This window comes from Octopus bimaculoides, chromosome 2 (assembly GCF_046866305.1).
Source record: "Octopus bimaculoides isolate indiv1 chromosome 2, ASM4686630v1, whole genome shotgun sequence".
In the NCBI taxonomy this organism is placed as follows: Eukaryota; Metazoa; Mollusca; class Cephalopoda; order Octopoda; family Octopodidae; genus Octopus; species Octopus bimaculoides.
In genome coordinates, this window is record NC_142929.1 from 10138004 (window position 1) to 10162684 (window position 24681).

General features: G+C 36.3%; 1 protein-coding gene across 2 annotated transcripts in view; it reads right to left on the reverse strand.

The window, feature by feature from the left end:
• Nucleotides 1–24681, reverse strand: part of LOC106872119 (complexin) — a 286577-nt gene that overhangs the window by 195439 nt on the left and 66457 nt on the right. Inside the window, exon 1 of one of the 2 annotated variants that reach the window (XM_089340745.1) lies at nt 4920–4937. The exons of the other annotated variant lie outside the window; for it this stretch is intronic. The gene's annotated coding sequence lies outside the window, so the exon portion shown is untranslated. Of the gene's footprint in view, nt 1–4919; nt 4938–24681 lie in introns of those variants that run through there. 2 annotated transcript variants of the gene reach the window in all.

A 24681-nucleotide genomic window follows, 5' to 3' on the forward strand; every position in this document is an offset into this window, starting at 1 on the left:
GCACAACCTTGCTTACCCACGCTCCCTATTCGCCCAATCTTACTCCCTGCGACTTTTTCTGTTCCCCTGAATGAAAAAAGTCCTTAAAGGAAAACGTTGTGCAGTTGGGGAAAACAGACAGAGTTTATATACTGCTACATTATGACACACTCCGAGCAGTTTCTGTCTTCTTACAAATATTGTGATTTGTAACTGAGTTCCATAAGTACAAAGCATAAAACTCTCTGGCTTTGAATCACTTATGCATCGTCATTTTTGCATCCCCTTTTCTATACCTGCATGGTTAGATGAAATTTGTTAGAGGCAGATCTTCCACAGTTAAATGTATTTCCTGTCACCAACCATTACCTGTTTCAAGGCTAAGTAATATTTATCCAGGGCCAGACCATGTTTCCATGGAAGACTGGAAATGAAGGAAATCTCAAACACAGAAGAACAGTTTCGAGGATCAGAGTATAAATGGAAGAAGAAAATGACCAGAGGTACAGAGTTCAATTTCAAATAGCAGCTTACTGGCAACTTTCTTTCACCTATAAGCATATTTTACTTTACTCTCTAAACTGTTTTCGCAGCTATACTTCTGTGTTCAACATTTCCTTTATTTCTAAAATATATACATATATACACACACACACAGGGTGCAGCAGAAACACCCCATATTTTACACAGCTTTTAGTGTGGAGCTAGTGAAGTTAGGCAGATGCTAATGGTGTCTCTATGTCGCTCTTTTAATAAGCATCACAGGTTGGAGAGGGGCATATCTGTTGAAATGCTTAATGGTGAATCTGAGGTTTTTGCTGCAGCCTGTGCACGCACGCACAATATATATATATATACAAACACAAAGGGTTAAAATTAGTAAGTTTCAAATACCAATTTAGTTCTTTTTCATAACTACACTGCACCTAGAACCGACCCTGATTCGGATCTGTGGTTTATATTGGATTTGGTACTCATCTACAGTATCCCAGCAACACAGGATACCTTCATCGTTGTTTTATCTCACTGCGAACCCTATGTTATTGTACTTTGCCATTTCTGGCGCCCTACTTGTTGATGCGTCAACATACTAATGTATCTTATTACTATGTGTATGAGTGCGTACATACACACATAAAAATATATATCTATACATACACACGAGCTTTTGTATGTATATAGGTGCATGTTTGCATGTAAGGACGGCATGCACAATACGAGGAATGTTGCAACGTAATACTTTGGGATTATATATGGGTTTTATATATATACATATTTACGGTAAATAGGTCTACTACAGGGTGTCCACAAAGTTTGGGTACATGGGGATTAACACATGCTTTAAGAAATTATTATTTCTTATATTTAATTGTTTATGTTATTATTTTATTTACTTCATGTACCCAGACTTTGTGGACACCCTGTATAATGGTAATTTCATAACAAACGAAAATATACTCGAAGGAGTTCATACATTTACAAATATGAATTAAAATAAACGACACGGAAAGCTAGTGTTGAGGAGATAGCACAAGGTACCCGGAGCAGACCTGAATACAGAGACTAGTTATTTCCCTTTATTTACTCTGAGTAAAAATTCATAAGACAAGTGAATTTACACTAAAATATTTATAACACCTTAATTCAACAATTTTCCATCCCTACCATGTGTAAATAAATTATAAACTCAAATATTATTTCTAAATATAACGCTTATACAACGATGCGATGCTCCGAAAATGCGGCTGCGAATGGTGATTGATATGAAAGACTGCTTCAGTTGATTTGTCATTTACTACACTCAGCTGTTTTGTCGCACTTTCTAATTTGTTTTGGTTTCAATACACGCTTCCTTAAATTAACTCACTCGACAAAACAACTACAAGCTCCTAATATGTAGTCCGTTGTAGATCTGATTGTTACTATGAACAATACAATACAACCTCTCACTTCTCCACTCCCATTCAAAACACGCCCGTTATTGCATCTATTTACGTGAGCGAGCGCGCATTAATTTCCCCGTATTACATGTATATATACAATAATAATTATTATCATTATTATGTATAAGCAATGAATAATTGCCGTAGTTCGCCTGATTGCTTCTGTTAGTAATCTCCAAATCCTGTTTCTCCATGCTAGTAATTTATTTTCACATGCAACAGGTCTTCTCCGATTTCTACATATTTTTTTCTCTTATTTCTTTCTAAAAATATGTATTCTGATATATTAATACTAGATATCCAGGAAACAAAAATACAAAAACACTAGTAATACACTTAAGTTTCAGATGGTTGCTAATTTATTTATTCATTTACAATACTTTTTGCTTTCTAAATATTTTCTAAGTTTTTGTTGTATAAAAAGAATATTTTTAATCGACATTCTGCTGAAGACGTAGCTCTCAAGTGACACTGTATCATGGCTTCGCCGACACACTCACGTTCTTCATATATTAATATAACAAACAAAACATGATGTTGATGATAACCTAAGGGGGGACAAAGAGACTGATACATCTGACATCATGTTTATCAACAGAATGAAAAAAAATAATAGCAATAAATACGACGGAAGAATAAATATCGTTATACATATCCATATTTGCAAACAGCATCTATAAAATATACATGTGTGTGTATCACATATATGTATATATGCATGCATGTGTGTGTGTGTGCGATTCCTCACATACATACATGCATGCATGCATACATACATACATACAATATATATATATATATATATATACATACACGCACGATAGATAGATACATAGCGGTTTTACTAGAGTTCATTGCAATCTCGAATAGAAAGCGACCCTTTTTGTACTTGGAAACTGGTTTTATATTTTATCCTCTTATCGTTTATTTGGGGGCATTCGAAAATAATGCGACCACCACAATTTTATATTATATAAGTACAGTAAGGGCATCTAAAAATAAGAGAGAATAAGTTCTAGACTTCAAAAATGTATTGGGGTCGGTTCCTTTTGATAAACCCTGCAAGGAGGTGCTCAGCACAGAAATAGTCCACAGAGTGAAACAAGTAAAAGATAAAAGTTACTTGAAAACCATATCAAGCTATATATAGGAACAAATGCCTAACACATTGTATATTTATCTTTCTCTATATCCCATTGTATTTCTGACCACCAGATTCCCAAAGAATTATACGACCACGCGAGACCATTATCAACGGCACTGCAAAAGAATATGAGAATTTTATTATGTACAGCGAACTGTAAGAAACCGGTGATTTATACCACCAAACTTTTAAATGCAAAAGTCTCTTTGAGTGTTCGAATCACCGACATTAACATTAAAAATGCAATTTCAAATTTACTCATTGAAATGAGCTGTTGTTTTAACTATATCAATAAAAATTCCGTTAATTTCGAATTCCATTCTTAACTCTTTGCATTTACACTTATGATGGCATCATGCATCAGTATATCCCTGGGCTAACGGCTAAAAATACAAATCTTTCAGAAGAAAACATACATCTTATGTAATTACTTCAATGTGGAGCTAGATTTATCTTCAAGAGTGTCTTTGCGTTTAACCAACTCATATACCATTATATAATCGCTGTGAGCTTGAGAACATTTTACTGTCATTGAGCACTCTCAAAAGAAAAAAGAAATATATATATATATATATATATATATATATATATATATATATATATATATATATATATATATATATATATATATACATATATAATAATAATAGGGATAAAAATCCAAATTTACAGGTAAAAACTCAATTAAATTCAATTTATTAAAAATTAAAATTAAATTAAGTTTCACAGTGACTGGATTTTCATCGATGAGTTCATGAACCTTGGTTCTTCTTCCTAATACTCTCTCTCTCTCTCTCTCTCTCTCTCTATATATATATATATATATATATATATATATATATATATATATATATATTCTCACACAGACACAAGTGGAACTTGTTTCAAATAAGTGTGTGTACTAGCTAGACACTAATGTTTACATAAAACAATTTTTCATAAATGTATGTGCATGTATAAGTAGTATGCGATATAGAAAGATATCTTCAGGTCTTCGTTAAACCACTAATGCCTAAGATCACGCTGGATCAACGTCTTGTCAGGAAATGAATTTTGCTGAATAATATACTTATACAATTGAAATAAGTGAGAAAAGGTGTTTTTCCTATATATCTTAATTCATTATTAAAATATTTGGTGTTTTATACTTGTTTATCATAATTATTCATTCATATTTTAGTATATTTCGTTTTGACCTCATTCTCATAACAAGTGTGTGCACTACTGCATCGTTGTTACTTTTTTAATATTGTATTTCAATGTTATTGATTGCTACCAGCAGTGCAATTAAATACAAATCTTCATACTGTTGGTCATTAGCCTTCGACCTGCATCAAATTTCTAGTTTGAATGGACCTGTGTCTCAGTGCACATCGTAAACCGAAGGAATAATTTCCAGGAATAATATACATCATCCTTGTGTAAAATCAGTATCATTATTATTTTTCCCCACGAACAGCCGGTGTGTCAATGTGTCTGAGGTCATCGAATTACTAATACGGTCAGGTCAGCGCGCACAAATTAAGACATTCTAAATCACTTATTCTCACGAGGTGATTGTCATCTTAATCGCAATGTTTACGTAATATTTACTTCATTCGTGACACACAGTTCGAACCCATTCTTTTACAATAATATTCTTTTCTCTCTATAGTAAAATACGGTTACGGATTTTATTTCTAAATTTTGTTTGCATGTAGCTTAATTTTTTTTCTTTTTAAGGTAAGTATATGCAAGCATGGTTTTGTTTGGAGAGAAAAATAGTGATATAAATAATATAAATATACAAAATTTATAAGAGTAATGATAGTGATATTAACATAGTTATGTTTATGTTGCTACATTCATCCTACCTTTTTGTAATGAATCTGTGATTCAATGCACATCATCACCTGGTAGTTGCATTAATCGAATGTGTGTCTGATAGTATTAACTCTTTCGATTTGCAATCTCTCTCTCTCTTTCTTTCATTCTTTCTTTCTTACTCTCTCTCATTCATTCATCTAATGGCCTAGTTGTCTTGCGAGAGATCGAATTTTTTTTTTGCATTAATTATTCTGCTTATAGAAATACCTGTCATGTCTATATTATTTTAACCGTTACCTGTTTGATTTTTCCACTTTGAAAATTGTATATCAAAACGAAAAAATAAAAAAAAGGAATAATTATAATAATAATAACAGCTAAATAAATGAAATATACGAGGAAAATGATTGTCTATTTATAGATCGATTGTGATTGGAAATTTTATTTTCTTTTGACGGATATTTCTTCACCGAGTTATTTTTATTTCTAAACCGTGTTTCTTTTGGTGTTTCCGAAACAGTGATAGTTATTGTTTCTTGGACAATATCGATTATGTTGACCCAAGAGGAACTCTGGGAATGCCCACTCTTGCATTACTTCATCTTTTTCTTCCTTCCTTTTTTTTTACCTTCTGTTTCTTCCCATTCATTTTACTTTCCTCCTCCAATGCTATTTCATGTGGTTTTTCATTCAAAGTAATTCGTGATCTCTTTTCTTCTTTTTATCCTGTGATTATGTACTGAGTTTAGTAACAAGGGAGGAATTACAATCGATTTAGAAGAAACTTACAATCAGGCATGAGGACGTAGATTCTACTTATTTATCTATTTATTGTTTGTCTTCATGGATTTATTTTTTTTCTCTTAAAGATCGATTACATATATGTTGTCGTTTAGCTCCAGGTCAGGTATCACTGAATAGAACTATAATGAAAAGCAGTCCCGCTTTGACCATCCTATCCTTTTTTTTTTTTTTTTTTTCATAATTGTATATCTCGGACTACAATGTCCACTGTTTTTATATTTCTAGCATGCTTCTTCATGCCTGGCAGTGTTGGCGCATCCCTTGTAATAAAACAATGTAAAATGGTTGAATATCTTAAAACAAACAATAGTGCATACCATAAACAGATACTGCAACTGTAATTTGCTAATTATTATACTTCCAAGTCAAGACTTTCAAACAACATATATGACGTACATACATGCAGGTATGACTGATTCTCAGCTGGGGTTCATATGGCCCTTAAGGGTCTATGGAAGATTTTGTTGTTAATATTTATATTCATTAAATTGGTTTGATACGCGAAATATTTTAACAAATTTTAATACAATTCCTATTAATATTTAATCATAAAAATGAAATAGGATATTTTAAAAACACCAAATGTCCATGAGAGTCTACCTAAGTAAAAGAGGACTGAAAGGGGTCCATTGGCAAAATATGGTTAAGAACCATTGACCTATGAGTTGGATAACCCATCACATTTACATAAGTCTATATCTATCCTTAGTAAAATGAGGTCATAAAACCATGTCGTTTATGTCCAGCCTCTTCCCCACCGCCCCTTCGTGCAATCTGTCCCAGACAAGCCCCTACCCCATTGTTTCCCCACCTGTTGTATTCCTGTACTCCCTGTTGCACACTCTCCCTTACAAACCTACCTGCACTATTTAAAAGTAACTGGTTGTGATATTTCCAAAATACCAGTGTTTTGGGTTTTTTTTTTTTAACAAATCTTATGCATGTCCTAGTTTGAGAAACCTAGCAATAGTGTAGATGCTGAGGGATTTGGTTGCTATTTCCGAGAGATCTTGAAACAACATATAAGCTCCCTCAATGGCCTGCTTATTTTGTTTGCTGGGGAACAAAGACTTCAAAAAGCGTGCAAGGGTAGACTTTTGACATGCGAGTTTTTGGCGTTCAGTGACGTAAGATATTGATGCATAGACATTCATTCGTAGTAAAGTGCTATAGATATGTCCCTTTCTCTGTCAAAATAATATTTTATTTACATTTTTTTTTTTGTCGTAACACTTTCCCTAATAACTGCTGGTATGTCGTGACACTTTTAATGCCTTATTCAATAGGCCTTGTATTAAAAAAAAAAAGAGATGAATATCTCTGCTGTAGTCTCCAATCCCGAATTAATAAAGGTATTTCTTTGAAGTTTACAAAATCCTTTTCTGTTATGTTAAAAGCAACATAGATGAAACCTAAGGCATGTTATCAGAACAGGCATTTGAGGTTGTTGTTGAATATATCAAGAGAAATCCTTTAACACCAAGAATGATTGGGGTTTTTTTTTGGCATTTTACTAAATGTCTTCTATAACCAAGTTGCATTAATGCGAACCAAAGCACATGAATAGAATGAGAGATATTAAAGTGTGGAGACATGATAATTGAGATTGTGCTGTTTTGGGATCTCTGGCTATTTCACCGTTTTTATTTCCCAATTTTTATGACAGTGCTCCTAGTGGAATTTTGAAAAGAATTAGCTCTTTTATTCATAGCTACTCGCCAAATTGGTCAGCCAATTGCTATTCCCCTTCCAGAAGCACAGTTTGTTAGCAATCTTTATCTCATCACTATATTAATACTTCATACATTATATATACGAACAGATATACAGCCCACCAGGTGGTTTCCACTACTTTGCGTAATCATATATATGTCTATATAATACATTGAAGCATGGCTGTATGGTTAAGAAGTTTGGTTATCAATCACATGGCTGTGAGATCAATCCTACTGTGCGGCACCTTATGCTAGTGTACTTTGTTTTAACCCTGGGTTGACCAAAGTCTTGTGAGTGGATTTGGTAGATATAAACTGAAAGAAGTCTGGTATATACGTTTCTGTACTGGTATATGTGTGTATGTATCCATTTCTCCTTGTCTTGAGATTATGCATTAATTGTAAATGAAGAAGAAATATTCACCATCATACAAGCTGTATTGTTTGTTTGCAGTCACTCCTGCACACACACAGACACACACACACACACAATCACACACAAACATACATCAAACACACCCACATTTAAAACCATTGGTTAGGGTTGTTAAAGTTAACTGTAAACACACTGACAGATATAGATATACATGCATATCGATATATAAATATACTTGTAGTACCGGCAGTACACACACACGTATATATAAGTATGTATGTATGAGTTAGTGTGAATGGCAAAGTGGTGATATTTTGACAAACTACCACCCACCAGAAGTCAATCCTTTTCAATGGAAAACAATAATATTTATCAGAAGCAGCGCTATAGAATGAGTAATCTGTTGATATGTCAATGGCAAAAACAATATATACATTGCTTCTGTATTTTTAACAATTAGGAAGAACTCATTGTCATATGTTTTATTTATATTTGTTTCTGAGTGTGGGTGGGTTCCAAACTTATTTTTGTCTTTTCTAACTTCTTATTTAATCAGTTTATTTCTCTCGTTCAGAAAAAAAAAAAAAAAAAAAATTTTCTTTCTCTTTTTTTTTTTTGAGTTTGTTAAAAAATTACTAAATATAGAAGAACAATCTCAGAACTCTGACACACATAAGTCAGTAAATAAATAACTGAAGCCCTTGTTGCACTGTACACGTCTTTGTAGATCGCGTGGGTGGTTGATTAGATTAGCATCAAATGTGAATCGATTGAAGAAAACTGTTTCACTCAAAAGCCTTCCGCACAATATGCATTGTAAATTGATATCTCCCTTTGAAAGTATATTGTACATTTATTTTCATGTTACAATATCCTCCCCACAAAAGAAAAAATTGTTTTTGTGGCTCCTGGTTTAGTAAAAACAACTCATAGAAGAAATATAACTGTTTCGTCTCCTCTGAGGCTACCACTAATTTGTTTACGTGAGACACAAAAGGGATAATGATCTTTTCTACTCTAGGCACAAGGCCCGAAATTTTGGGGGAGGGGGCCAGTCGATTAGATCAACTCCAGTATGCAACTAGTACTTGATTTATCGACTCTGAAAGGATGAAAGCAAAGTCGACCTCGGCAGAATTTGAACTCAGAATGTAAAGACAGACGAAATACCACTAAGCATTTCGCCCCGCGTGCTAACGTTTCTACCTGCTCGCCGCCTTTTACAAAAGGGATTATCATATAACCATTATGTTTCTCGATTGTCAATAAATGTGGATAGGCACAGATGTAGTAAGAAGCTTGCTTCCCAACCACATGTTTCTGGGTTTAGTCCTGCTGCATAGCACCTTGTGCAAGTGTCTTTTACTATAGCCTTGGGCCGACTAAAGTCTTGTGAGTAGATTTGGTAAACGGAAACTGAAAAGAATCCCGTTATATATATGTGTGTGTGTATACATTTGTGTGTCTGTGTTTGTCCCCTCCGACCATTGCTTGACAATCAATATTGGTGTGTTTACATCCCCGTAAGTTAGCTGTCTGGTAAAAGAAACCAACAGAATGAGTGCTAGGCTTACAGAGATCAATTTGTTCAACTAAAGATGGTGCTCCAGCATGGCCGCAGTCAAATGACCGAAGCAAGTAAAAAAATTAAACAAAAAATAAATAAAGCAAGTGAATCATTCTGGTTTAAGACAGTGGAGTGTGAGAAGGAGGCCCTTCCTAACTCCAACCACTCTACAGAGTGTTCTGGGGGCTTTTTACATGGCTCCGCCACCAGTGCTTTTTAACTGGCACCATCACCAGAGCTTTTTAAGTGGCACCATCACCTGTGTTTTGCATGTGACATCATCAGCAGGGCTTTTTATATGGCACCATCATCAGAAATACCATACTTAAACAGAAAAAGATAAACACTGCAGATGATTTGTTCAACTAAACATTTCCAGGTGGTGCCCCAGCATGGTCAGAGTCCAAGTGAATAAAAGAATAATTCTAATAGAAGTGTCTATTCTTTATTAAATTCTGATGAGAAGTTATTTAGGATACTGAATAACATTTGTAGAGTAACTCCAATACATAAAGAATGTTCCCATATATCTTAGCTGGTAAATAGATTAAAGCAACCTTGATGCTATGATGAAATAGATATTAGTAAACAAAATGTCATTTAAAATGAGAAATTTCAGAACTTGAAGCAGTAGAAGACTAGAAAAATAAATTATCAGCAAACTGAGAAAATGAGTTCCAATCAAGACTCGCAGACAATGGGGATAATGTTTGATGAATTTTCTGAGAGTTAACAAAATCAAGTGAAGTTATTATCTTGTCTCGGCGGACACTGCTAAATTTATCATAATCATTCTCTTTATTACTTCCACATTCTACCTGATCTCCAGAGCTGATGTCTATTATATATATATATATATATATATATATATGGCGATAACTATTAATTTCCAGTACCGCTGCCGTAGTCTCCTTTAGAGAGACTTAGAAATATTAATAACTCTATTTCTGAAAACCAGTGGATAGATTCCACTGAAATTAGATAAATAACCTTCGAGCAGATAGTCAGCAGCGCCGCCTGGCTAAGGCTTGGCTACTCTGCATTGACAAGGGGCAACACCCTGAAACTAGTCTAGTCTGCAGATGCCAAACCAGCAGGGGGACACTGCTGACCTCCCCTGTTCGAAGGTTATAAAGGACACAGGTTTCGTGTGTCACATAGCTAGCTAGAGGCGATGGCTTCTTGGAGCTAATTCACGGCAGCTTTCGTCCTAATTTTGGGACTGCCATGTTGGCTTGGCGATAACTATTAATTTCCAGTACCGCTGCCGTAGTCTCCTTTAGAGAGACTTAGAAATATTAATAACTCTATTTCTGAAAACCAGTGGATAGATTCCACTGAAATTAGATAAATAACCTTCGAGCAGATAGTCAGCAGCGCCGCCTGGCTAAGGCTTGGCTACTCTGCATTGACAAGGGGCAACACCCTGAAACTAGTCTAGTCTGCAGATGCCAAACCAGCAGGGGGACACTGCTGACCTCCCCTGTTCGAAGGTTATAAAGGACACAGGTTTCGTGTGTCACATAGCTAGCTAGAGGCGATGGCTTCTTGGAGCTAATTCACGGCAGCTTTCGTCCTAATTTTGGGACTGCCATGTTGGCTTGGCGATAACTATTAATTTCCAGTACCGCTGCCGTAGTCTCCTTTAGAGAGACTTAGAAATATTAATAACTCTATTTCTGAAAACCAGTGGATAGATTCCACTGAAATTAGATAAATAACCTTCGAGCAGATAGTCAGCAGCGCCGCCTGGCTAAGGCTTGGCTACTCTGCATTGACAAGGGGCAACACCCTGAAACTAGTCTAGTCTGCAGATGCCAAACCAGCAGGGGGACACTGCTGACCTCCCCTGTTCGAAGGTTATAAAGGACACAGGTTTCGTGTGTCACATAGCTAGCTAGAGGCGATGGCTTCTTGGAGCTAATTCACGGCAGCTTTCGTCCTAATTTTGGGACTGCCATGTTGGCTTGGCGATAACTATTAATTTCCAGTACCGCTGCCGTAGTCTCCTTTAGAGAGACTGAGAAATATTAATAACTCTATATATATATATATATATATATATATATATATATACATATATATATATATATATGTATATATATATATATATATATATATATATATATATATATATATATATATATATATATGTATATATATATATATGTATGTATTTATATACACACATATACATATATATTTATATACACATATATATACATCCATATATATATATATATATATACATCCATATATATATATATACTTACATGTGTATACACACATATATATGCATATATATATATATATATATATATATATACACACATTAGCAGCAGCAGCAGCAGCAGACATTACATGGGGGAAGGAGGAACTAAATTTGATGTTGATGAGTTACAATTGAGATTGCAGGACCAACATGAATGAAGTATAGTCTTTACAAATACAGAGATAAAATACCTCTGTTCTTAGATGGGGAACAGTTAGGCCAAGGGTGGCATATCCAGGTTGTCAGCTGTCAGAGGTTTGAAGTTCATTAATAGAGTGTATCTCTGGTGGCAATGCCAAGATAGTTCATTCTTCCTGTTGGTGGATGCTATGGGTTGGCTATTATATGCAGTTCCTTGTAGAGGCAGAGTTGGCAATTGCTAGCGCCAGGTGAGTAAGGAGGGACCTTGTCAGGAATACTCTATGTTGGTCACAGAGTCTTTGGATGAAGCTGAACAGGAAGGCAACGTTTTCCCTATCTCTGTACCTGAAGGAGTGTGTATGTTGTGTATACCTTCCCTTAAAGTTATTGGTTGTCACTAATGTGTTCATACTCCACCGAACAATGACTAAGCTACTGACTCACACAGACATCCCATCCAACCATCTGTGTTACCCAATACAACGAACTGATGTTCCTTAATATACTATACTGCAGCATGCCATCAAAGTGGTGCCAGCATCATCCCAACATCTTGTCCAAACACATGGGCCTAAATTTTTTTTAAATAACTGGTATTGCTTTGATAACAATAATACCCTTTGATTTGAGCAGACCAATAGGTGCCTAACAGCTAGAAGCCATCTTGAATTTGACTTAGTCTTCCAACCCTGCCACCCTAGCATCTGATGAAAAAGACATGTCCCATGTGCTCCTAAAATAGTCTTGTAGAGTTGGGTCAAACCATTTAACAATATATAGACATATGTGTGTGTGTGCTTGCATTGTACACACATATATATTAGACAAAAGAGATAACAAAGCCAAGTGTGTGAGGAGTTTTCAGGGCATTTGTAAGGGAAAAGATATTGATATAGTCTTACAGTTGTTTGTGGGATGTTATGGATATCCCTTCATCAGAGACAATGTGAGATACCTTATATATATATATATATATATATATATATATATATATATATATATATATATATATATATATATATATATATATATATATATATATATATATAAGGTATCTTGCATAAGTTTTTAGCAAATATAATTTACTTTACACATGAGTAGCCACAAGCTTTATTGGATTAAAGGTCAGATTTAATAATGAAACATTGACTTCTTCACAAGGAAAGTTATGATACTATCAAAATGTGTGAATATTTATGTTTACAATAGGTGAAGAGACACTTAGTGAATGACAAGTAATGAGAGATTTTTGTGTGCTAGGTTATGGAAATATTAATATATTTCATATACTGTACTTAAACAAATGAAACAACAAATGTTAACAAGCTTCAAACATTCCATACACTGTGTCCTGTGTAAACACACAAGTGGTACTGTGAGATTAAAAGCAGATCAACTGAGGTTTGAGTTCATATGTGGCTGATGCAGAAGGAAAATAAGCCTAAAGAGCACACAGAAAATAGACTCCCTCAGATAGTCAGGTAGATTTAGTCACCTTGTTGACTTAATTAGTATTTGGAGTAGATTTTCTGAAGCGAGTATAGGTTGGAAAATGCTCAGAGAGCTATTACCTCTGCCTGCATTAAATCCACTACAAAGTACCACATTCTCACTGGCCCCTAGTCCCTCTCCCTCGTCACAATTCTTAAGAAAGGATTGCATTAGATGTGTTGGTATCTGATAAACCACAATTTTTGCCATTATTGTCTTCTCCTTCATTCCCATCATCACAATGTCTCATTAATGCAAGAATGCGTGAGTTCTGATACAGCCCCCTCCTATAATCTTCACTTCCTCTTCCTTAGATATCTGTTACTATCTTGTCATTGCCATCTCAACTACTAATCACTTGTGATCTCTTATCAGCTAAAAATTACCCTTCTGTATTGCTAGCCTTTGATCCTTCTCCTTCAGGTCACTCATTATTCGCATTCATTACGCTTTTAACCACTAACCATTTTATGACCATCCATCACTCACTCTCTCCCATTACTCTCTACCATTAGTATCCCTTTACACCTTGCCATTATTGTCTTTCCAATATGTCTTACATTGTCTCTACTTTCCTTTCTTCCTTTTCAATACTGTCACTCCTATCACCCGATTTCCTTTCCATAATCTCATTTTCATCTCTCCCTTTGATTCCAGGTAATTTTCTGCACGTTCAAAGATATTCCCTGTCAATAAATAGTCCCGTAGCACAGCACTTTCAAAAATGAGTGGAATAAAGAATCCATTACTTGAAAAAAAGGTAAGGTTTAGTGACTGGAAAGGCATTCTGGTGTAAAAAAAGGTTTTCCATACATAGTTCGCCAACCCATGCAAGCATAGAAAAATGAACATAAAATAAATATATATGTATGAAGGTGTGCATATATATATATATATATATATATATATATATATATGCACACACAAAGAATTCAAGTTGCAAATAAAATAATACTTTGTGGTGGGGATGTATTCTCTTTCAACTATTTCGAACATTTTCTTTGAAAGCTAATCAACCATTATCTTTGAAGACATGGAAGCAAAAAGAAATTTGGAAACAAGATGGAAATGAAAAGTTAAAAAAAAAAAAAAAAAAGAACGTAAAGTAAACCTTCTTTCTAGTTTTATTTATCATTCATTTAATTTATTTATTCGTTTGTTTCTTCCTCATGACTGGCAGGATTAAAGATTAAACACAATGTTGTGGGTGGTGATGACTTGATTTAGAACCCCTGAACAGAAGTTTGCAATTATCCATCGGTTTAGTAAACAAAACTATAGAGATTTCTTATTGTAGGTGGAAGCTGTTTCAATTCAGCTTAATATTACAATAATAAACCTACACAAGTGCAAATTGTCATGCAGGCAGGAATTTCCTTTGTCTTTCAAGATGGTAATTTTTGTCATCACATACAAAACGAAAGTCATTGTCAGCATCACATCCTACTTCTGCATCATCATCTTCTTCTTCTTCAAATCCAATCATTATTGTTATCATTATTGTTATCATTATTGTTATCATTATCATTATTATTATTTGTTGCTGTTGTTGGTTTAACAGCAACAATCTTAAAGATTGGTCTTTAGATATTTGCTTCCACATTGAACAACTGCTAATATTGGCTCATTTGTGGCCAGTCACAGAAAATATAATTAGTTTCGGGTTGTTCCTTACACTGGTAATGTTTATTGCTTTTTCCCCTCGGGTTTACTATGAGAATCATTTGTTTTCTTTCTCTTTCTTCAATAATCAAAATGGCTTCTCTCTATATTTTATTTTTATTCCAACTTATATTATATTATTTCATTTATTTCATTATTTATTGTACATTCAATATTGATTTAAAGATGTTGCATAAAAAAAGAAACCTAATTATATCTTTATACCCATGATGTACTTACACAGTGCTTCTGGATATATGTATATGTGTGTGTTTGTGTGTATGTATGTATATCTATCTATCTATCTATCTATCTATCTATCTATATATATATATATATATATATATATATATATATATATATATTGAATATAAAGATAATTTTAAATAACGTACCACTTTTCCTTGAGAATTAATAAAACAAATGAAATATATTGGATTGGACAGATTATATCATCATCATCATCATCATCGTTTAACGTCCGCTTTCCATGCTAGCATGGGTTGGACGATTTGACTGAGGACTGGTGAAACCGGATGGCAACACCAGGCTCCAGTCTGATTTGGCAGAGTTTCTACAGCTGGATGCCCTTCCTAACGCCAACCACTCAGAGAGTGTAGTGGGTGCTTTTACGTGTCACCCGCACGAAAACGGCCACGCTCGAAATGGTGTCTTTTATGTGCCACCCGCACAAGCCAGTCCAGGGGCACTGGCAACGATCTCGCTCGAAAATCCTACAGGAGCCAGTCAGGCGGTACTGGCAACGGCCACGCTCAAAATGGTGCATCTCATGTGCCACCCGCACAAGAACCAGTCCAGGGGCACTGGCAACGATCTTACTTGGCTTGCCGGGTCTTCTCACGCACAGCACATTTCCAAAGGTCTCGGTCCGTAGTCATCGCCTCGGTGAGGCCCAATGTACGAAGGTCTTGCCTCACCACCTCAGCCCAGGTCTTCCTGGGCCTACCTCTTCCACGGGTTCCCTCAACTGTTAGGGTGTGGCAGTTTTTCACGCAGCTATCCTCCTCCATTCTCACCACATGTCCATACCAGCGCAATCGTCTCTCTTGCACGCCACAACTGATGCTTCTAATGTTCAGCTTTTCTCTCAAGATACTTACACTCTGACGGGTATTCACATTGACATTACACATCCAACGGAGCATACTGGCTTCATTCCTTGCGAGCTTACGTATGTCCTCAGCAGTTACAGCCCATGTTTCACTGCCATGTAGCATGGTTGTTCGTACGCATGCGTCATACAGTCTGCCTTTTACTCTGAGTGAGAGTCCCTTTGTCGCCAGCAGGGGTAAGAGCTCTCTAAACTTTGCCCAGGCTATTCTTATTCTAGCAGCTGCACTTTCAGCGCACCCACCCCCACTACTAACTTGGTCGCCCAGATAGAGGAAGCTATCGACTACCTCTAGTTTTTCACCCTGGAATGAGATAGAAGTTGTTTCCTGTTTGTTTGCAGTCTTTATTGCACCTGAACATCTGCCACAAACAAAAACTAACTTGCTAGTTAACCTGCCTTTGATGTTGCTGCACCTCTTATGTGTCCATAGCTTGCACCGGGTACATCTTATAGAGTTACTACCTACTCCTTTTCTACATACTGAGCAGGGCCATCTACCTGAAGGGGTTTGTGTTTTATCTACCTTCCTACTTATTAGGATTTTGGTTTTAGCTAGGTTGACTCTAAGGCCCTTCAATTCTAGACCTTGCTTCCACACCTGAAACTTCTTCTCTAGTTCTGATAGTGACTCCACAATTAGGGCAAGGTCATCAGCATAGAGGAGCTCCCAGGGGCAACCTGTCTTGAACTCCTCTGTGATTGCATGGAGGACTATGGTAAATAATAGGGGGCTGAGGACGGAACCTTGGTGGACCCCTACCTCTACCAGGAATTCATTGCTGTACTCATTTCCAACCCTCACCTTACTGGCAGCATCTCTGTACATGGCTCGCACAGCTCTCACTAACCATTCTTCTCTCCCAAGTTTCCTCATTGACCACCAGATAAGGGATCGTGGGACCCTGTCAAAGGCTTTCTCCATGTCAACGAAAGCCAGGTACAGAGGTTTATCCTTAGCTAGGTATTTCTCCTGCAACTGTCTCACTAGAAATAAGGCATCAGTAGTGCTTTTACCTGGCACGAACCCAAACTGCATCTCATCTAAATTGATTCGCTCCCTAATTAGTTGGGCTATGACCCTCTCTGTAACTTTCATAACCTGATCTAACAGCTTGATGCCTCTGTAATTATTTGTATCTAAAGCGTCACCTTTACCTTTGTAGCAGTTGACTATGATGCTGCTACACCAGTCATTGGGTATGACTCCTTCGTGTATCACCTGGTTCGTAATACGGGTGACTAGGCTATAGCCAACACTGCCAGATATTTTGAGCATCTCTGCAGTGATTCCTGATGGGCCGGGGGCTTTCCCGGTCTTCATACTCTTAATTGCTTTATCTACCCTTGTACTAGCAACTCGGATAGCTGGTCCCTCTATTGGGTCGACATACGGCAGGCTCTCTTTCTCCCATTCATTCTCTTTATTAAGCAATCTATCGTAGTGGCATCTCCAGACCTCTTTCTTTGCATCCTCATTTAATGCAAGCGTACCATCATCCATGCGAACACATTTCTCTCCTACAACATCACTATTCTTTCTCCTACACTGTCTTGCAACACGAAATACCTCGAGTCTTTGGTCCTCACGGCGCAGAACATTGGCAAATCTTTCCTTATCTGCTTCCCCTCTGGCTAAATAAACCTGTCGCCTAGCCTCCCTTCTGGCACATTGGTACAATTCCCTGCTACCACCGTTCTTCCAGTCCTTCCAAGCCTGTTTCTTTTGTCTAATAGCCCTGTCTACCTCCTTGTTCCACCACCACGTTACTCTGGGTCGGGAGGGGACCTTACACCACCCACAAATCTGGTCGGTGGCTTTCAACAGGTTGTCCCGCAGAAATCTCCAATTGTCTTCCACGTTGTATGATGCTATATCCCCTTCTATTTCGTTAAATGCTTCAAGTAACTTGTCTCTAAGTCTCTGTCCGTTTGCAGGGTCTTTAAGCTTCCACACCCTTCTTCTCCAAGCCTGTCTAATTCTGGGCACCCATTTTGCCTTGATCCCAAAGTCGCTAACTACTAATCTATGTTGTGGGGTACATTCTTCGCCAGGGTAGGTTTTGGCATTTATAAGCCGCCCTCTTTCCCTATTTCTGGCGAGGATGTAGTCGATTTGGCTAGAGTGTCTGCCGGAGCGGTAGGTGACTAGGTGACTGGCAGGTTTCCTGAAGTTGGTATTGCAGACCATAAGATTGGTTGCATCACAGAACTCCAGCAGTCTGGTTCCCTCCTCGTTGCGGGAACCGAAGCCATAGCCTCCATGTATGCCATGGAAGCCTCCAGCACGACGTCCGACATGACCGTTGAAGTCTCCAGCCACAAAGAGAAGGTCCCTGTCACTCGTCGACGAGGTAGTTTGCAAGAGGGTGTCATAGAATTGGTCTTTCAGACCATCTGGTAGCCCCGGTTGAGGTGCATAGGCTGAGATGACAGTAGCTAATCTATGATGAAGCACTAGTCTGATCTTAAGTACTCTGTCACTTACTCTAACGACCTCGATTACCTTATCCACCCATTTCTCCGCTAGAAGTATTCCTATGCCCCCGACCCCGTCAGTGTTCCCTGCCCAGAAAATCTTGTACCTGCGTTCTTTGCCTGTGAGGAACAGCAATCAAATCTCCTTGAAATCCTAACAAATTGATTGAAAATTGCTAAGACACACTGGATAAAGTTATTCTTGCTACACTATATTAAAATTATCAAGACAGGATGATCACAGTTGGAATGCTTCTGATCTTAGCCCTGCTTGATGAGGGCTTACCCCAGGCTAAACAGCAACCACAACAACAACAATAAAAAGAAACAACAACTGCCAGTATTACTCCGACTTTGGTTTGGTTGACTATTGTATATTGTACTTCTTCACCCCAAAAAGTTCATGTCTCTAAGTAACCAATATTTATTCTGTCTAATGTAAAATATTTATCGATGTTATTTTCAATCATTTCTGTCATCTCAGGACAGGCTTCACCGATATAATACTCAATGACACACACACACAAACAAACACACAAGTTATGTTTCTCATGAATACGTGCATGCATGGCTCTGTGCCTCTGAGTATAAATCTGTGTGGGTGTATCTGATAATGCTTTCGATATCTCAATTTATAAATATAAAATTCTTTTCGTTTTGATTATGTATATATATATATATATGTGTGTGTGTGTGTGTATAAATATATATATATACACACACATATATACACATATGTACATATACATATATATATATATATATACATAAATATATTACATACATAGATGTATATATTACACACATATATATACACATATATACATACATATACATATACATACATATATATGTATATATATATAGAGTTATTAATATTTCTAAGTCTCTCTAAAGGAGACTACGGCAGCGGTACTGGAAATTAATAGTTATCGCCAAGCCAACATGGCAGTCCCAAAATTAGGACATATATATACATACATACACACATAGGTATACATACGTACATACATACATACACACATAGGTATACATATACACACATATATATATACATAAACACATATATACATATTTGTATATACACATACACACACACACACACACACACACACACATATATATATATATATATATATATATATATATATATATATATATATATATATACATACATGCATACACATATATGATACTATGTGTGTATATCTATAAATATATACATACATGTAGATGTGTGAATGTGTATTGGAGGATATCTTGTGAATTGTATTCAAACATAGCAAATCAAAAACCACCACCACCACCACCACCATCATCATCATCATCATCATCATCATCAATATAAACATTTCTAAGACTATAAAGTATAAAAACCACATTGCTCTCTTAATAAGATAATTTGATTTAAAATGGTGGAAGGAAAACAATATATTGTTAAGTAAGATTACTTTGAGATACATCCACAATGACAACAACAATAATAATAATAATAACAAATGAAAATAATAATTGTTATTATTAGTATTATTTTTCATATTACTATTACTATTGTTAATCATATCTTTTTTACTAATTTATTATTTTTAGTTTAGAAACAAGGAAAGAAAAATAGAAAGAATCAAATGTTTGAACAGAAATAAACTTTGACATTTGTTCTCGAATTCCAATAATACCTTAAGCACAAAATAAACAACTTAGACAAGAATAAAAGTAAAAAACAAACAAAAGAAATGAGTCATCTCAGAGAAAACAAGCTACAAGAGTCTGGTATGTATATATATATATATATATATATATATATATATATTTATATATATATATATATATATATATATATATATATATATATATATCATCATCATCATCATCATCGCCGTCGTCATCATTTATGTCTACTTTCCATGCTGGCATGGGTTGGACGATTTGACTGAGGACTGGCGAACCAGAAGGCTGCACCAGGCTCCAATCTGATCTGGCAAAGTTTTTACAGCTGGATGCCCTTCCTAACACCAACCACTCCGAGAGTGTAGTAGGTGCTTTTTACGTGCCACCGGCACAGGGGCCAGTCAGTGGGTACTGGCATCAGCCACATTCGGTAGGTGATTTTTACGTGCCAGTGGCCCGTAAAATGTATGTGTGTGTGTATATACATATATCATTATCATCATCATCATGTAACATCCATTTTCCATGCTGGCATGGGTTGGACAGTTTGACTGAGCTGTCAAGGCCAGGTGCCACACCAAGTTTCAGTCTTCATTTTCACCTTCTTTCTACAACTGGATCCTCTTCTTAATGCCAACCACTTTACAGAGTCTACTCGGTGCTTTATTACATGGCACCAAAATATAAGGAATGCTGCAATAACAGGGTAGTGAAAGAACTGGACAAAATACAGTTCTAAGGACAACTCTAGGCATTGTGTTTTATATATATATGTGTGTGTATATGTTTGTGCATTTGTGTTTGTCCCCCCCCCCCCCACAATCACTGGACAACCTATGTTGGTGTGTTTACGTCCCATAACTTAGCAGTTCAGCGAAAATGACTGACAGAATAAGTACCAGGCTTACAAAGAATCAGTTCTGGGGGTCGATTCGTTTGACTAAAGGCGGTACTCCAGCATGGCCGCAGTCAGATACCTTAAACAATTAAAAGAGTAACTCTTTTCACACCCTCACTTTCATTGTCATCAGCATCTTTCTTATTATTGTCATGAGGATAAAAATTCCAGCTTTGTCATCACTAGTGAACCAACAAGGAATTGTCTACAAAGCAATTCAACCATGCAGAAATAGCAGTGAACTTTCCTCAAACTCCATCCTACAATCTTAGAAATAAATTGAACGAGACATTGTGTAATGTAGCATTAGATCTACAAGAAACACATTTGTCAGCTCAAACAGACCAGACCTGGGGTTGAACAAAAACAGTATCATCATCATCATCATCATCATCAATACAATAGTGAAATATATTTAAACCTGATAATTTGGGTCATGTTTCCTGTTTTGGCTCCATTTTATGAAAACACATGAAGCCAATTTTAGAGTTCCATTTACTCACTCCTATTACAACTTTGTTTGCTTCCGTATAAGAAATATTGATTATTTGTCACTTCACACAAGCTAATTTTTGTTTAAGGTTGGCAAATATAAAATTGGACCCAATCATAGACTTATCGCTTGGACATAGTTTCTCAGCCTTACATTAATATAAAGAGACTTTCAGTTCAACAATGTTTGCATTTACACTCTAAAGAAGAGGAACAAAAATACTGCAAGATATATTTTACCCCTCCCATCATTTCTGCTGATTTATTTTGTTTATTTATTTTATTCTTTTATTTGTTTCAGTCATTTGACTGTGGCCATGCTGGAGCAACGCCTTTAGTCGAACAAATCGACCCCAGGACTTATTCTTTGTAAGCCTAGTACTTAGTCTATCAGTCTCTTTTGCCAAACCGCTTTGTTACAGGGATGTAAACACACCAACGTTGGTTGTCAAGCAATGGTGGGGGGACAAACACAGATACACAAACATATACATGGATATATATATATATATATATATATATATATTGCAGTTCTATATTTGAGAGATGAGGAATTATGTACATTATTTACATTTGATGGATTTTTGTCCTGATCTTGTTGTTAACACAATGTTTTGGCTGATGTACCCTCCAGCCTTCATCAGGTGTCTTGGGGAAATTTCGAACCTGGGTTCTCGTTCCTAATAATAATAATAATATCAAAAAATACCTTAGGAATGAGAACCCGGGTTTGAAATTTCCCCAAGACACTTGATGAAGGCTGGAGGGTATATCAGCCAAAATGTTGTGTTAACAACAAACAAGATGAGGACAAACATCCATCAAATGTAAATAACGTGTGTATATATATATATATATATATATATATATATATATATATATATACATATACAACAGGCTTCTTTCAGTTTCCATTTACCAAATCCACTCACAAGGCTTTGGTTGGCCTGAGGCTATAGTAGAAGATACTTGCCCAAGGTGCCATGCAGTGGGACTGAACCCGGAACCATGAGGTTAGGAAGCAACCAGGAAGAGCAATATTATATATTGTTCTTCTTTTATGTTCAAACTAGCCAGATTTGGCCTCTCACACCTATGCCACAACCTCATTCTAGTGATAAACAATCACATCATCCAGATCTCAAAGCTGCGATATAATGCAAGATTAATTTAAAACAATGAACATGAATAAGTATTAATTTGATAGGAAAATTTGAATGGGAAAGGGTTAACCAAAGCCTTGGCTGTATCATACAACACACAATACTCTTAACATTTGACGATGGTTAGTTGATATATGTTTGAGTGACTCTAGTTGTATCAGATACATTACTGGTAATCAGAAATATTTGATAATACACGAGTTGTCTTTATTGTTAGGCTGTAGCAAAATCTAATCAAAATATATGCTTACAACACTCTACAGCAATTCAAAAGAATGCCACTTCTTGAGAAATAAGCAGATGTTACAATGAATGAATCAGGTGAAAAAAATCCATATTAACAAGCACAAATTACAAAAAGAAACTCAGAAAGCACCTTCAGTTCTGAGGTGGGAGATGCAGGCATAAGGAAAGCAAAGGACCTAAGACAAGGCATACAAATAAGAGATAAAGAAGTGCCATCATTAACTGAATGTCAGCTCTCCGTATACAAGATTTCTTTTTAGCTTATATGATATGTATGAGAAAATTCATATGGGAAGTTTATAATATGATAATATAGACAAGTTTTAGGGGGGAAAAAGTAAATAACGTTTATTAATGTTAGAATAAGATGAGTTTGAATAACTAGGTATTGCTTAGCAACAAAACTTGAGGTAGGTTACATTACTCTCATATTGCATTAATATTCTGTGTAATCTAAAACTGAGAGCATTTGATAAGTTTGTACATTTTTTTTTGAGTTGGGAAGGTAAAACTGGGACCAGAATAGGGGTAAAAGTATTTGTTTTAAAACTTTAATCTATTATTATTGTACTAAATTGGCATTTATAGCATCTTTTTCTTATGACCTTATCATCATTTTTCAATGTCTCTTTTCCATGCTGGCATGGGTTGGACAGTTTGACAGGAGCTGGCAAGCTGAAGAACTGTCTGAGCTCCATTTATCTGTTTTGGCATGGTTTCTACGGCTGGGTGCCCTTCATAACTTTACTGAGTGTACTGAGTGTTTTTACATGGCACCAGCAAAGTCACTTTAACGCAACACCTCATGGATGCTTTAAAGTGACATCAACATAGGTGTTTTTACTTGGAACCTGCATAGGTTCTTTAACATGACATCAGCATCCATGAGCCTGCAAGACTAGGATATTCCAGGTGAGAGAGAATGTAGAGGATATACCTGTATGCATGGACAACCACAATTTTACTTCGCCTGATATGTCTTCTCAAGGACAGCAAACTGCCATGCTTGACAAGACAGGTTAAGCTATTTTTTTTTAGTGTAGTTTAGTCACTGTCACTGACACCATCATCATCATCGTCGTCTAACGTCTACTTTCCATGCTAGCATGGGTTGGACGATTTGACTGAGGATTGGTGAACCGGATGGCTGCACCAGGCTCCAATCTGATTTGGCAGAGTTTCTGCAGCTGGATACCCTTCCTAATGCCAACCACTCTGAAAGTGTAGTGGGTGCTTTTACGTGCCACCAGCATGAGGACCAGTCCAGCGGCACTGGCAACGACCTCGCTCAAATGTTTTTTCATGTACCACCAGCACAAGTGCCAGTAAGGCAACGCTGGTAATGATCACGTTCAAATGGTGCTATTTACATGCCACTGACATGGAAGCCAGACAGCTGCTCTGGCAATGATCACACTTGGATGGTGCTCTTAACGCTCCACTGGCACATGTGCCAGTCATTGAATTTGGTTCAATCACTATTTCGATTATACATAATATAATGTCTAACAGCTAATGAATACAACCTCTGGATTCCCTCCATTTTTTTCTTGCCATATAAATTAAGGGTAAAACCACTTATTACCCTCGCCTAATTATTATACCCAGTAGGGTAATTTCCACACAATAACCAACACTTGGGTATGAATAATTGGGCACACCACCAGCAGTATATTGGACAGATACTATCCATTAGTTGGTTGG